Consider the following 14788-nt stretch of genomic DNA (forward strand, 5'->3'; position numbering starts at 1 on the left):
CTTCATGTCGCCGGGCTCCTCGCTCGTCAAACATCGCCCAAGGACTGGAGGGAGTGAGAGACATCTGCCTGGAAACAACAGCCAGCTTCCACATCAGACTGTGGTGTGGTGTGGTGCCGACAAACTATCCCCCCCCCCTACAGTATATAACTGTCTGACCTGAATCTGTCAAGGGAAAAAAACACTCGAAAATGCCGCGAGGAGTCACGTGACACTACACTTGACTAATCGCGCTGATCTTTACGAGATCCCAGGTAAGATGATGCTGAAAATGACAAAGATTTCGAAATGTATTGTGATTCCAGTAGTATCTTTGCCAAAAAAACAGTTTGGTAGTTTTGAAATCTGAAAAAACCGTGATAAACTACAAGAGTTTGAGTAGTGGGGAGTAGTCTTAGGTTAGTTTTGAATACTCAGTGAATCAGAAACTATCCCTCCATGTTGATATCAGTGAGTCAGAGACTATCCTCCATGTTGAAGTCAGTGGACAAGCCGATCTGTCTATCCCTCGCAGGGAAATGAAATGACTGGCCTTTGCCCCAGCTACCCCCGTGTGTAAAAGCCAGCGGGTGGTACCCAGTTGTGTTCATACCCGACCCCATCTCCTGGTATTGACCGACCAAACGCCATTCTTCACATTTGTGGCGAGCTTTACGATTATGCTCTGACCTGAAGTGTATCTTCTGACCAATGAATCAAACTCAAGGAAAGTGAAAGAATTAGATTACCCTCGCACAAAGGTTTCCATAGCTCCTTGCCTATCGCAGACAGAATCATGCCGACGATGGCAAGCACCGAGCAAGCACGTTTCCATTTATTTAAAATTGAACTTGAAAGTTCAGTCTACCTTGCACCACGTATCACCTTCGCACCTCATGCCACGACTTTGTGAAAACTTCCTGTTGTAAACAGTTGTCTGAAATATCCTGCTGCTACAGACCATACAATATCCTGCTGCTACAGGCCAGATCTTCATCACACCCTCGCTGCCCACTGCCAGTTGCCTCTCATGAAGTTACACAACATACAGAACACCAATAACACTCGTGTCAAAATGTTCTCGAACCCTTGAGCCCAAGATGGTTTCGGTGGGTAAAGGACGCTGGTCCCCTTTGTCAAAAGGATGCAATACATCTCGCGAGATTTCAGAAGAGTTCTCCCACCCACGTCCATCTCTTGCCGTGAAGTCGGCAACTGCCCACATCTTACCTCCAGCGGCGGATTCAAAAACAACTGCACACGTGTGTGTGTGTTTCGTGTTTGTGTTTCACTGCACACGTGTGTGTGTTTTGTGTTTGTGTTTCACTGCACACGTGTGTGTGTTTTGTGTTTGTGTTTCACTGCACACGTGTGTGTGTGTTTGTGTTTCGCTGCACACAAGCCACACCAGTGTTTTTGCAAGCGATGTTGTCTCCGCAAGGGCCGACTATCGAGTTGCGCAGTTATCGGTCTTGGCTCGCCACCGTTGAGCTTCAACCTTGTAACCGGAGACAAAAAGACATCCCAAGTTTGTTTTTCTGTAGCTTCTGTGGCTTGCAGACAATATTTCCATCAGCACACGACATGACAAACAGCACTGGGAGAAATAACCCTTGGCACCAAGTCTGTGGGCTGCGAGCTGTTGCCCTCGTGCACAGACATGTCAGACAGAACCTGCCTACAGTCAAGTTGCAGTGAGGAGGATGCATCGGGATCAAAAAATGTCTGCATTATTTGTTGTACCACCACCAAACCTCAAAAGAGACAGGCAGGTGCAGTTACCTGTGATCAGGTGCACGCAGGTGTCGTTCTTGCCGGACACTGAAGTGTGTAGCCAGCGGCTCGGAGATGATGGACGAACAAGCTGTCGGGAGAAGGAGGCTTCCTTAGCAGCCCTTCTTGATGCAACACCCGCGGAATTCTTAATCTTTTCTCTCGCTTCTGAAAAAACCCTTTCACGCTCGTGTATCCCCTTCCTCCTACTCCCCCGCCCACGGAGGAAGCCTCCTCCCACCTCCGATATGAAGCTGCTGAAGAGAGTGAGTGACGGCCAAAGCACTGCCACCACAACAAGCGTTTACACCGCACACCTGTCTTGAAATGTTTGCACAGACACTGAATCAGTCGCAGCCTCCACCATGTCCGCCCCCAACAACACACAGCGCGGCCAACGTCGTCGTCGATAACAACATTTATGATCAGGTTGTCTTTCAGTCCACTGAGCTTTGCTAACGACAGTTTAACACCTGAGTTCCTCCCAAGCCAGAAATCGTGGATGTTGGATAAACTATGTCTTGTCCTTTTTCCTTCTGTCTTTCCTTTGTGTTACAATTCTGTCCGACACTCTCCTTTACTGCATCGATAACTGATGTCACAGCGCATCCTTGTCGCCGGCGATGTTAATGACAGTCGTCACAAGCAAACTGTTTGTCAATCAACACCACAGAGCGGACACCACGACACCAGTCCATGGTCCATCGCTTTCACTGGAATAAAAGTCAGTTGACGATGGAAGTGTAAGGCCCTGCAAGTGGCGCCACCAGGTAGAGAAGCAACTCTCCAGGTATCGGATGATGGACATCTGACGTCACACAGACACAACTCTGAGCATCTTCGGTATTTGTAACCATGGCAATGGGCGAGTTAATCCTCTGTCCCCATTTTATAAAACCCTGAGTAAAGAGACTTTATAGCAGACTGCACGGCAACATGTTGAAAGCCTCGTTGTTGTGTCGGTCACCTGAGATGTCCAGTCTAGCACCGGCTCTCAGGTAGTTAGTTGCCTCAGCACCAGCTTAAAACACCGCTAAGTGCTGCTACACAGGTGTCAGGTGTCAGACAGGTGAGTTCAGCATTTCGTGCACCTTGTGGACACCTGCATTCTGTAACTGCAACACCAGGACTCCCCCTTCCTTGTCATCAGTCTCCGGCGACTGAGCATTTCACAAACTGAAGGCTGCATGTGAGGACTGATGGCTCACGTGACCTGCAGGTGAGATGGCTGTTGTTGTGTTATTGGTTTGTGGGTATTAGAGGTGGCACTCATTAAACTGTCCAGTTAGAAAACACACAAGAGACAGCTTCATGTCGGCTCCCGCCCAAGTATATTTAAAACTCTTAACCGGAACTAAACCTTTTACGGATTGTTCATTTTGGGAATAAGGCCAACACTTGCCTTATGTCACATCTCCCTTTCTTTAAAATGGACATTGTTTCAATATAACTTAATTAACATTAATTTTAATATTCTTGAATTTCCTATTCAAGTCTATGTGCGTTTGATTCGAGTCAATCATTTACAAGTCAAGTCTCTGTGGGATCTTGATGGTGCGACCACTCTTGGTCGTCTTGACAGGCTGGTCTGGAGGAGCGATGACTTTGGACGCTGGCAACTTCCTGGCTGCGGCTCCTGGACATGGCTCTGGATTGGCAACAGGAATGTCTGGATCATCTGAGTGTGTATCAGACAAGGGGTCGGGATCCTCTTCGGACTTTGGGTTTGTTGGAATAAGGGACGACAGAGTCTTTGGGATAGGTCTGGGATTCTCGGGATTGAGATCTCTGGGAATCAAGAGACGGCGGTTGCGTCGTTGGCGACCGTAGGGAGTCTCTACCTCGTATGATCTGTTGGGCAGAGACTTGATGATTGTCCCTGGAGTCTGGGTTGGCTTCACCCAAACTGGCTGACCTGGTTCCAACTCAGCGGCTGGTCTGGCACGGTGTGCTCTGTCGAAGTTCTGTTTATGTTTCAACTTCTGCATCTCGTCTTTCTTATGAAAGTCCTTCCTTTCTTTTTCCTTTTTCTCGGAAAACTGAGATGGTATTGTGGGGACCATGGTGCGTAGTCTTCTCCCGAACAACAGTTCTGCTGGACTGAGACCTTGCTGAAGTGGCGTAGCGCGATATTGTGAGAATCGCTAAATAAGGATCATCTGCCTTCTTCAGGATTGATTTCACAGTTTGAACGGCGCGTTCGGCTTCGCCATTCGCTTGTGGATAGTACGGGCTGCTTGCTGTGTGAGTGAACTCGTACTGTTGAGCGAACGTTTGGAACTGCTTGCTGAGAACTGCGGGCCGTTGTCTGAGATGACGATTTGTGGAATTCCATGGCGGAAAATATGCTCTTAACATGGTTGATGACTGTTTCCGCCGAAGTATTCTTCAGGTGTGCCAACTCAATATAACGTGAATAATAGTCCCACCACTAGTAAGTACTGTTCTTTTTTTCAGTTCAAAGATGTCCATGCCAACTTTCTGCCAAGGGAATGCTGGTGTGACAGAGGGAATGAGTGGCTCAGGGGGAATTGGCCTCTCCTTGATGCAAATTGTGCACTTCTGTACCATGGACTCTATCTGCTTAGAAAGCTTTGGCCACCAAACGCTCTCTCTGGCCAAGGCACGACATTTTACGATGCCTTGATGTCCAATGTGAAGTCTGTGGAGAATGTCTGTTCTCAGTACTTCAGGGATGATCAGTCTTGATCTGTAGAGAAGAAGTCCATCATGTTCTGCGACTTCTGAACGTTAGTCCAAAACGCTTTCAGTTCTTCATGTTCTGGACTAGAACGTGGCCATCCATTGTGGAGATAATACAGCACTGTCTTACAAACAGTATCTCTTGCAGTCTCGTTCTTGATTTCTTCGATGCGTTTTTCACTGGCTGGCAAGCTCTGAATCACTTGCTTGATGAAGATCTCTTCTTCTTCACTTCTCTCATCTTTCTGAGTGTTTCTTACTGGGGCTCGTGAGAGTGTGTCAGCAGTCACGAGATTCTTGCCTTTTGTGTAGACATGTTGTACTTGACCTCATCAGGCGCATCCGGAATCTCTGAATTCTCGGAGGTAGATCTTCTAGGTTCTTTGTTTTCAGTAGAGCCAATAATGGCTTGTGGTCAGTTTCGATTGTCAGATCACGAAGTCCTGTGATGTAGTCACAGAACTTTTCACACGCCCAAGTCACTGCGAGTGCTTCACGCTCAACTTGCGCGTACCTGCGCTCAGTTTCCGTCATACTTCTTGATGCGTAGAAAACTGGCTTGAGGTGACCATCTGACTGTTTCTGAACTAATACTGCACCGAGACCGAAAGATGAAGCATCTGTTGAGACGACGGTCGTTTTGTCAGTACCATAGTGTGCCAACACTGGAGCTTCAGTCAGCTGTTTCTTAATCTTCTCAAACGAGGTTTCTTGAGCAGTGTAGAGACATTCTTGTATGTCAGTTTTGCCTTGAACATGCCTTCCACAGCTATCTCAACACGACCTGGACCATACAGTTTCTTGCGCACTTTCTGTAGTGGTCGCTTGGCTGCTGGAACTGCTGTCTGAGGTACGACGGTAACATCAGCTCCGGTGTCAAGCTTAAATACAATCTCTGTGTCTTCCATCAGGAGACTGACTTTCCAAGGATCTGTTGTCACACTGCCCACAATCATACCCATGTAAGCTTCTTCGTCTTCTTCTTCCTCTTCCACTGTGTGAATCGTAGAAGAACCTGAAGAGCGACAGACTGCAGCGTAGTGACCAATCTTGGAACATTTTCTGCATTTAGCGTTCTTTGCAGGACAACCATCTCTGTTGTGGGAACCTTTTCCGCATCGAGAGCATGGCTTAGTCTCTGGTTTTCCCCGAAGACCTGGCTTCGTACCGCAACGAACTTTTCGCTGACCTTTCTGAATCTTGTTGATGGTTTTCTCAACTGTATTCTCGCTGTTGCTTGCCAACATCGAGTGTGCTTGAGTCTTGGACGTCTCATGAGCTCTGCAAATTTCTATTGCTTCTGGAAGCTTGAGTGTTTTCTTCTGCAACAATTTTTCACGCATAGTGTCATCTTGAACACCGATCACAAGTCTGTCACGAATCATGCGGTCAACATCCTTGAAATCACATGATTTTGCTAACTTGCGTAAAGCTGTGACATAAGTATCAACTGACTCATCCTTGTTTTGGTTTCGGCTATGAAACTTGTAGCTCTCATACACTTCATGTGTGCTACCCAAACAAAAGTCGTTGAACTTGTCGATGACAGTCTCAATATCTTTGTTGTTCTCCCCTTCTGCAAAGGATAATCCTTCGTAGATTTCTTGTGCGTCCTCACCAATGCAAGCTAATAGAACTGCACAACGATAAGCTGAATCTTCTTTATCAAGGCGCGTAGCTACCTCATAGTTCTGCCACTGACGAAGAAATTTTTTCCAATTTACTTCAATGTTAGAAGACAAATCCAGCTTCGAGGGAACCGGAACGTTTGCAGTGAAGTGTTTTCTCTGATGTGTCTCCGCCATCTTGCGAGAAATGTCACTTTGCGAACGTACGACGCAATATTTCAAAATGAGAAAAACGTGCCCACCTGAAAGTTTCTGGAGAAATCACACAGCTAGCACTTTGCTGCACACTTCTGACACCATGTTGTGTTATTGGTTTGTGGGTATTAGAGGTGGCACTCATTAAACTGTCCAGTTAGAAAACACACAAGAGACAGCTTCATGTCGGCTCCCGCCCAAGTATATTTAAATCTCTTAACCGGAACTAAACCTTTTACAGATTGTTCATTTTAGGAATAAGGCCAACACTTGCCTTATGTCACAGCTGTTACCTGAAGTTTACAGTTCCAGATAAACGTTTGAGTTTGGTGTGTGAGAGAGAGAACAGGATATAGTCAACCACAAGCTCATACGTCCTTAAACACATTGACAATAGTCAGCCAACATCAGGAACATGGGAATATGTGCTTGTCACAATGGACACGGTTGAGTAGCAGCAGCACCACCAGCGGCTGGAACAACAGCAACAACAACAACAACAGCAACAACAACAACAGCGTAGAGAGATCAGCTAAGCAGACCTAACATTTCTCTTGCAAGAGGCCTGAACACGGTCTGCACATCATCCGTCACATTACAAAGGAAAGCGAGGTTAACCGCCAGCATCTCACCCTAACCCCGAGTCAGACACACCGGAGGCAGGGCGGAAGGCCCGGGGTAGTGACGCTGGGAAGAGAGCAGGCGCGTGTCAGGAGGAATGGCGACAAGAGGAATGAGTATTGATTCCTCATTCGTCAAGACGACCGACATAAGTACACAAGAAAGACCACTCACACGGACACCAGCACGCGCGCGCCACACTCACCAGGGGCAGACAACTGCTAATGAGGCCTCAGCGAGTAAACAAAGTAAACACTCACTCACCCCACACAAAGCTTACCCACCATGCTCTGCACGGTCGCCTCGCCCTCCATCATCTACACACGTCGGCTGCTGAGTACAGACAGAGGAGCAACTTGGTGGCCGAGTGGTCGTCTGCTGATGTGATTAGGACACTACGGACAGAGAGACAGAGAGAGAGACAGAGACGTTTTCCGGACGCTGGCAGCGCACTTGTCAGCGAGCTTCCGTCTGAAACAATGCGCTGTGTTGGACACACCACCTTCTGGCAGCTGTACATCCAGCTGTCATCCTGTCTGTGAACCACAGCATAGCGTGACGTCACAGTGCTAGTTTGCATCGTCCTCTCTATGAACAACTGCATAGTGTGACGTCATAGTGTTAGCTTGCTTTGTCCTCTGTGAACCACTGCATAGTGTGACGTCACAGAGCTAGTTTGCATCGTCCCCTCTATGAACACCAGTATGATCACCGGACTGCCACGGTTGGCTGTAAGGTGACGCTACCTGCAATGACTAAAGTGGAAGGTGACGGAAACGTCACACGTATGAACCAGGGTACCTACGCTAGCAGCGCTCATTGACCGTGATCATTGAGGTGTGAATCGTAACGGATAATTAATTCACGGATGTATTCTGGGGGCTGAAATGTACGGGTTAGATTAACATGATCTCTAAAACAAACAAACAAATAAACAATACCAAAAAACCGCAAACCGTTCAGGCTGGTCTGTAATGTCTGACACTTAAGCCTCCCCCTCTCCTGGCAAAGCGGATTGTTCTCAAAAACATCAAAGTGTGACACGTGGCTGAGGGGGACAGCGAGGAATGATGGAGACAAGTCCCAGGACACAGGAGTGAGTGGCAGCCCACAGCCCACAGCCGTCCTCCTGATTGCGGCTCGTGGAGAGATGGATGGCATCCGCCGCCGGCAACACTCCCTCCCTTCTTCCTCCCTCATCACCACCACCTGTTCCCCCTCCCTTCATCTCACTCTCTGATTTGCTGCTCGTTAACTTTTTACATTTTACCTCTTAACCCATCCTTGATTACCAGGTGGGTGCATCGGGAAGCGATCTCTCCGCGCCTTGATTACAGGCTGCCGCCCTGTGGAGTCATCTCGTCACCGCCACCCCTTCATCTCCACCCCGACAGTGCGCTGACCCCCTCTACCGTCTTAGCCAGTGAATATATCTCTGTGTAACCATTGTCTGTCTGTACAAGCAGTGTGTCAGTCTGCATGTAACAAGCAGTGTGTCAGTCTGCATGTAACAACTGTACAAGCAGTGTGTCAGTCTGCATGTAACAAGCAGTGTGTCAGTCTGCCTGTCTACAGTGATTGTCACACGCACTTGTCGGCAGGACTTGAACCCTCGTCGTCAGCCTCAGCAGCTGCTGGACCCCACACATCGCCGGCGGCTATCGACCTGCCACAACACCGTTTGTTCGAGAACAATCTGAAGCGCTTGGTCAACGATGCAGCATTAAGACCGAGATAATGTAATTCATCGTTTTCAATTTTCTATTCTTCATCCCACAAGCTGTTGGTGCGAGTGGCTGAGTGGCTGAGTGGGGAGGGGCCTTGAAGTGAACTCAGCTTCGTCTTGTCATCACACAAGCAGTTCGCCCTCCTTGACATGCGGCACGTGGACGTCCTGGCTCCGAAACCAAAGAAAATCGTTACAACATCGTTTTGTGATGTCACTTCACAAATTTCAGGAGGGAGCACAAAAATACAAAGTTGGTGTGGTTACATTCTCTCCTCTCTCCAATCAGTTCACCCGGTTCTAGTCGCATCTCAGTCCCAACCTCACCACAAGAAATTCCATTCTAGTGTAATTATGATCTACGGTCTAACAGTCTAACTTCTATTTCAAAGCATGAACTGTTATATTATATATATTCGCCAATATTTTCTCTTCCCTTCTGGAATCCTCTCGTCACATGGTGCGCACTCATCAAGAAACAAAGAAGCGGGGATGACTAGTAGTCAGCAGCTGTCATCAAGTCATGACGATCGTCATGTGAACAGCTCACAGATATGTTGACATAGATGGCGTGCATGTTCATGGTCATGACAAGTCGCGGCAGTCATGCTGTGAGTGGCTCACCAGGCAACACCCTGCTGCACTCGCGCATCCTTATCGCCGACAACAGCCAATGATGCACGTGCACCGCACTCGGCGACCGAATCACAGGTCAACTGCATTTGTTTCCGGGGTCAAGAGGACATGCACTTTCTTCACGGCTGGAGCTTGTTTATTGAACAGTGTAGAAAACTGAGGCAGATAAACGAGAAACACGGACAAAATGAGGTTAAAGTACGGCAGCACGGGCAGATCATAAAACGGTTTCCACAAAGACAGGACAGGAGGATGGGCTGGTGAGACGACGATGACGTAGCGGCAATGAACGCCGTTAACAGCTTGGCAACGAATGAGAGGATCGCGTGAATGACGGAGAAGGAGGTGAGGATGGTACTGATGTTTTTTGTGGGGTAGTAGTAATGCTGACAATCATCTGATAGCGCGAGCACACACACAAACACACAAACACACGCACGCTGGTGCCAAGGTTACTACAGCAACACGATGTTGAAGACGCTGTGCCGTGTGACGTAGCCAGTCATGTGACGTGCTCCTGTCACTCAGCACGAGCTCCGAGGGTCGTCATCCACATCCTCCCAACATCGGACAGCTGGTGTAGAGTGGTGTAGAGTGGACAGCTGGTGTAGAGTGGTGTAGAGTGGACAGCTGGTGTAGAGTGGTGTAGAGTGGACAGCTGGTGTAGAGTGGTGTAGAGTGGACAGCTGGTGTAGAGTGGTGTAGAGTGGACAGCTGGTGCACGGCAAGAGCTGCCTCCCCGCCCTGAGGCGCGCGCCGAGAGATTGATTGTCTGTCGTGATGGCGTCTGGTGCCAGCTGATCTCTCCTCCACAGATAATCCCACGTGGCTGCCGATGCCAGCGCCACAGGGCGTCACACACTCCCCGAAAGTACAACCTCTGTGGATGACAAACTCCAGTTCCTCACATCTGTGTTGCCGCCACAGCCCAACATCCGGGGTCTCTCCGCCGAGACGGCGCGTCACTGGTGAGAAGGAACTGGTTCACAGCTGTGACGTAGTGCATGCATGCTGTCAGCTGTGTCCAGGCACCTCGGTGTGACGCCTTCGGTGGGTTGGGTCACCCCGGGTGAATGGGTTAAAGAGAGAATAAAGAAGAGGAGGAAGACGAGTAGAAAGGAGAGAAATTCACTTTTTAAACTGTAGTTCTGGAAACGTATTGGTCCACGTCAGATGATCGGGGGGTTACAGACGCGTCACTAGACCTCAGGTGGGGGTGAGCACCAAGCGGCCAGCAGGTGTAATACACCTGTACCCTCCCCCCATCCTTCCGAGCGGCCGACCGATAGTTGCGAGGTATAAAACAAACTCTGTAATAGATTTGTTTCTTTTGACACGAGCTTTTCTTTCTTTCTCCCCCGAGTCGTGGCCTCGTGTACAGCCTGACAGTCACGTCCCCCACGAGGCTCCCCCAACCTCGTGTGACGCACCGCACGCACAGCAAACTCGCGCTGACGCCTTCCTTGACGTGCGTCACGTGACCTGCAGCGCGGCACCGAGAACAACTGCGATGATTGGTGTAAACTTTGTCTGCACGTCTCACGACACGTCACACGCCTACCGGCCATTACGTCACAGTCGCGGTGTGTCCACGTCACTGTACGTCACACTCCTTTGTATGTCACCGCCTGCTGGATGTCGTGTTCCTGGAGCCCACGTCCTGCGTCTCCGCCATTAGCGGGGGGACCGGGAGGTTGGGAAAGAAAAAGCTCGGATGAATTGGACGCACCCCTCGAGTCGCCCCCCTCCACCCAGCCACTGATTGTGCATTAGCTCCCCCACCCTCCCCACCACCCTCCCCACTCCACCCTGGCCCTCCTAACTGTGCATTAGCTACTGCCCCCCACACCCCACACCCCCACCCCCGCTCAACGGCCGCTCCAATTTCTCAAATGGACACGTGAGCTCAATACGACGCGTCTTGTCGATTGAATGCAGCTTCCACGCTCGTCCTGCCACCCGTCCGTCCAGCCGGTACAGTCGGCATGCCTGAACCTTAAAATTAGAGAACACTTAAGCTGCATTAAGGAGCCGGTAGAGGGCGCTGTAGTCAACCACAATGCACTGCGGCCGTCTCTACAGGAGTGTGCTCATCCTTCTTCATTCGGCACGTGTGAGTGATAGTGGTGGTGATGTGGTGTGTGATATGGGTGTGATGTGTGTGATGTGTGTATGTATGTGTGATGTGTGTGATGTGTGTATGTGTGTGTGATGTTTGTGTGATAGTGGTGGTGATGTGGTGTGTGTGATGTGTGTGATATGTGTGTGTGATGTGTGCGTGTGATGTTTGTGTGATAGTGGTGGTGATGTGGTGTGTGATATGTGTGTGATGTGTGTGTGATGTGTGTGATGTTGTGTGTGATATGTTTGCGTGTGTGTGTGATGTTTGTGTCATGTTTGTTTGTGTGTGATAGTGGTGGTGATGTGTGTGCGCCTGATGTGCGTGTGATATATATATATGTGCGTGCGTGATGAGTGTTTGTCTATCCAGTGGCCCTCGTCAAAGCACTAACGAAGGCGACATCATAGCCAGCGAGTCGGCCCCATGAACAGAAGAAATGAAAGCTGCCCAAGACGAGATGTGAACCCAGGAAAGGCAATCATCAAAGTCTTGGTAACAAGTGTTTCACAATTGCTTCACAGACTCAGGCACAGTCAAGCACTTCCGGTAGCAATGGCTGCCACAAGCTGTAAGACACAAACACAAACTAATAAGACAAGGCTCGAACTGCCATCCACCAGTCACAGACAAGCCACCCACCGTGAGTGTGTCAACCATTTCATGTCTCATCAAGAGTCAGGCCAATGCCGACTATCAACCAGGAGGGTCTGTCCACAGAATGAATGAACTTCAGACATCTGGTGAATGAGAAGAGACCTCAAACAGCATCATTTTCAACCAAACAACCAGTCAACTAACAACTAAAAGACTAAGCAACCAAACAGATGGAGAGAAGGAGGAATTATTTCTGGGAGAGCAAGACTCAGCCACCAACTTGTCTCCAGGTCCGCGGTCAAACCAACTCCGACTTCAATGCTACAGTGAGTGGCTCAGTGGAGCTAGACAACATGAACCTGTTTGAAAACTGACAAAAGAAGGCTTTGGGATAATTTGTGGCGAGGTTTGGGGGCTGAGATGTTTATCCCACAATATTCTATGACAGTACTTTAGTCACACCTTGTGTATGTGTCCGCCACCACGGTCCTACCTCGCAGTTCGCATGTTTCACACACAAAGGTCGGTTGGGAGGGAGGTAGCCCCCGTTGCCCCTCTCCACCACACATGCCAGGTGGGTTCCATCCTGTTTGTAAGAAGAATTAATTACTGACTCCCCGCGGAGTTCAGAGTTATCATCTACACTTTAAAAGTTTCCTCACCAAAGCTTCATTAACTTCAAGCTCAGTAATGTTCTTAATGGCTTCCTTGCCAAAGTCCATTAGGTTCAAGTTTGTCATTTACCTGTAAGGTATATTTTATTAAAGTCAGACCAAACTGTTTGATGTAGTTTTTGTGAATGTTTCTAGCACAGGAAAGTTCTAGAGACATCAGGTTTGGCTGGAACCATCCTCTGGAGCTTTACATCCACAATAACATTATATTCCTGTTGTCCTCAGCATTACTTTCATATTGCAACAATATTTCTGTCTTTGGTTTTTAATGATCTTTGTCAAACTTGAACATTTTATCAGTTTTTTTGTTTTGTTGTGTGTGGTTTTTTAAGTGTTCTTTTTTAATTTTTTTTTTTTCGTCGACATCATCTTTACACAGCCTTCGTGGGAATCCGTCGGAAGTTATCAAAGTGTCTGTTGTTTACTGACGTGGTTTACCAAGTGATTGTAGGAATATTTTGTAAACTTGTCATCAGAAGTTGTTTACATAGTGTCTGGGTGACACCATGGAAAATGAGGTTTGGATCGTTTCCTAAAATCCAGGTGAGAATTAAGATAGATTGTTACTGTTGAACGAAAGGTTGTCGTTCCCGCACGCGCAAGAATGGAGACAAAGGAAGGAAGGAAGGTGCTAACAGACTTAACCGCCAAGAGAGAAAGAAGCGACCTCGGCCTTGTTTCACCTGTTGAGCGTCGGCAGACTTTAAACACCTGGCGAGCGTCTGAGTGCTTCTCACACCTGGTCAGCGACTACGACTTGCTTTCGTTCTGTTTGCCACGTAAGCACCTGTCACTGCGAGTACCGCCGTGTGTTTGCGGATACAGAGCATGGAGAACACCTGTGTATTTAGTGGAGGAGAGAGAGAGGGAGGGCAAGTCTCTGTAGGAATGTACACAACACCCATCGTCTCCAGTCGTCATCAGCCTTACATCAAGAAATAACGGGACGACTGGCTGCTGAGATGTTTGTCATTAATTACAGCTACACACCATCAGAACACTTCCACTGACCCTTCAGTTGTCTACGAGAGCTACAACCTGACGATGCCACGCGCTGGAATCGGAGGGCTACAGAGGGTGCGACTGGGGCAACCGCCGACACGTGCTGTCAGGCTATAAGGCTAAATCACGCGCGCACACACACATACACATCCTCACCTTTGGCATGGAGCACTGATGGTGTACGTGTTGGTAGCTGCGGGCGGAGAGCGTGCGACGTGTCTGAGCGACTGCAGCAACATCCGCGATGTTTTCCTCCGCTGCATCCCACGGAAGGCCACTGCGCATGCGCAGCCGACAGCACGCGCTTCCATCGACTGTTGGCGCCGAGCGCACGACGACTGAGCGCGTGGAGAGGCTGGAGCAGCATCCCCCACAAACTTTTTTTTCTGAATCAAAGTTTCGCATTTCCTACCAGATGCTCCGGCGCGTGCAGGTACACAAACCTCTGGCACCTTGTCGGGGTCAAAGGGCACACAGGTCGCCGTGCAGCCTTTGGTGACACGACACAGGTGAGGACTGAGTTACACGGGGGATAACATGTCAGACATGGAGTGACGTCTGCTAGGGGGTTGTGTGTGAAAGTCAGTGTCAGTGCACGTGCACGAGAGAGAGAAGCGGAAATAAAGCTGAGAAGACAAACTTGACAGGAGGGCTGAGGTGTGGACGAGATGGGATGGAAGTGAGAATGGAATGAGAGACTGGGCAGAATGAGACACACACACGTACACGTACACACACACACGCAGACCATTTTGAAAGTGTCATCTTGTCCACAGTGAGTTCTAGTTTAAAAATGGCGGCTTTACCACTCCGTGACACGGTGGACCACTCTGCACACAGCTCTGCACTCAACAAGGGAGACCAGCGAGGACAGCAGCAGCAGTGGTTATCTGTACTTGTGTAGATAACAGTCGTCTGCAAGATTTCTGTTGTCATCAGGTCAGCACGGGATTATATTAAACGCTAGCTCCAGCTCCTCTAACAATGCTTTCTAACAAAATACAATAGAATAACCAGTTGTAGACCTAAAATAACATTGGAAGCGTTCAAACTATGTCAGAGACGACAGGAACGAAAAGGTCATCAAACAACAGGATAGTCAGCAGGTGACAACAGCGCGACTAGAGGATAGTCA

The 14788-nt window shown here is 48.8% G+C and overlaps 1 protein-coding gene across 1 annotated transcript in view; it reads right to left on the reverse strand.

Annotated features, from left to right (window-relative positions):
* Window positions 1-13987, reverse strand: part of LOC112576487 (vitamin K-dependent gamma-carboxylase-like) — a 30220-nt gene extending 16233 nt beyond the window's left edge. Inside the window, 1 exon segment of the mRNA XM_025258956.1 lies at window positions 13810-13987. The gene's annotated coding sequence lies outside the window, so the exon portion shown is untranslated.
* Between the last annotated feature and the right edge of the window lie 801 nt (window positions 13988-14788).

The sequence above is a fragment of the Pomacea canaliculata genome, linkage group LG1 (assembly GCF_003073045.1).
Source record: "Pomacea canaliculata isolate SZHN2017 linkage group LG1, ASM307304v1, whole genome shotgun sequence".
Classification (NCBI taxonomy): domain Eukaryota; kingdom Metazoa; phylum Mollusca; class Gastropoda; order Architaenioglossa; family Ampullariidae; genus Pomacea; species Pomacea canaliculata.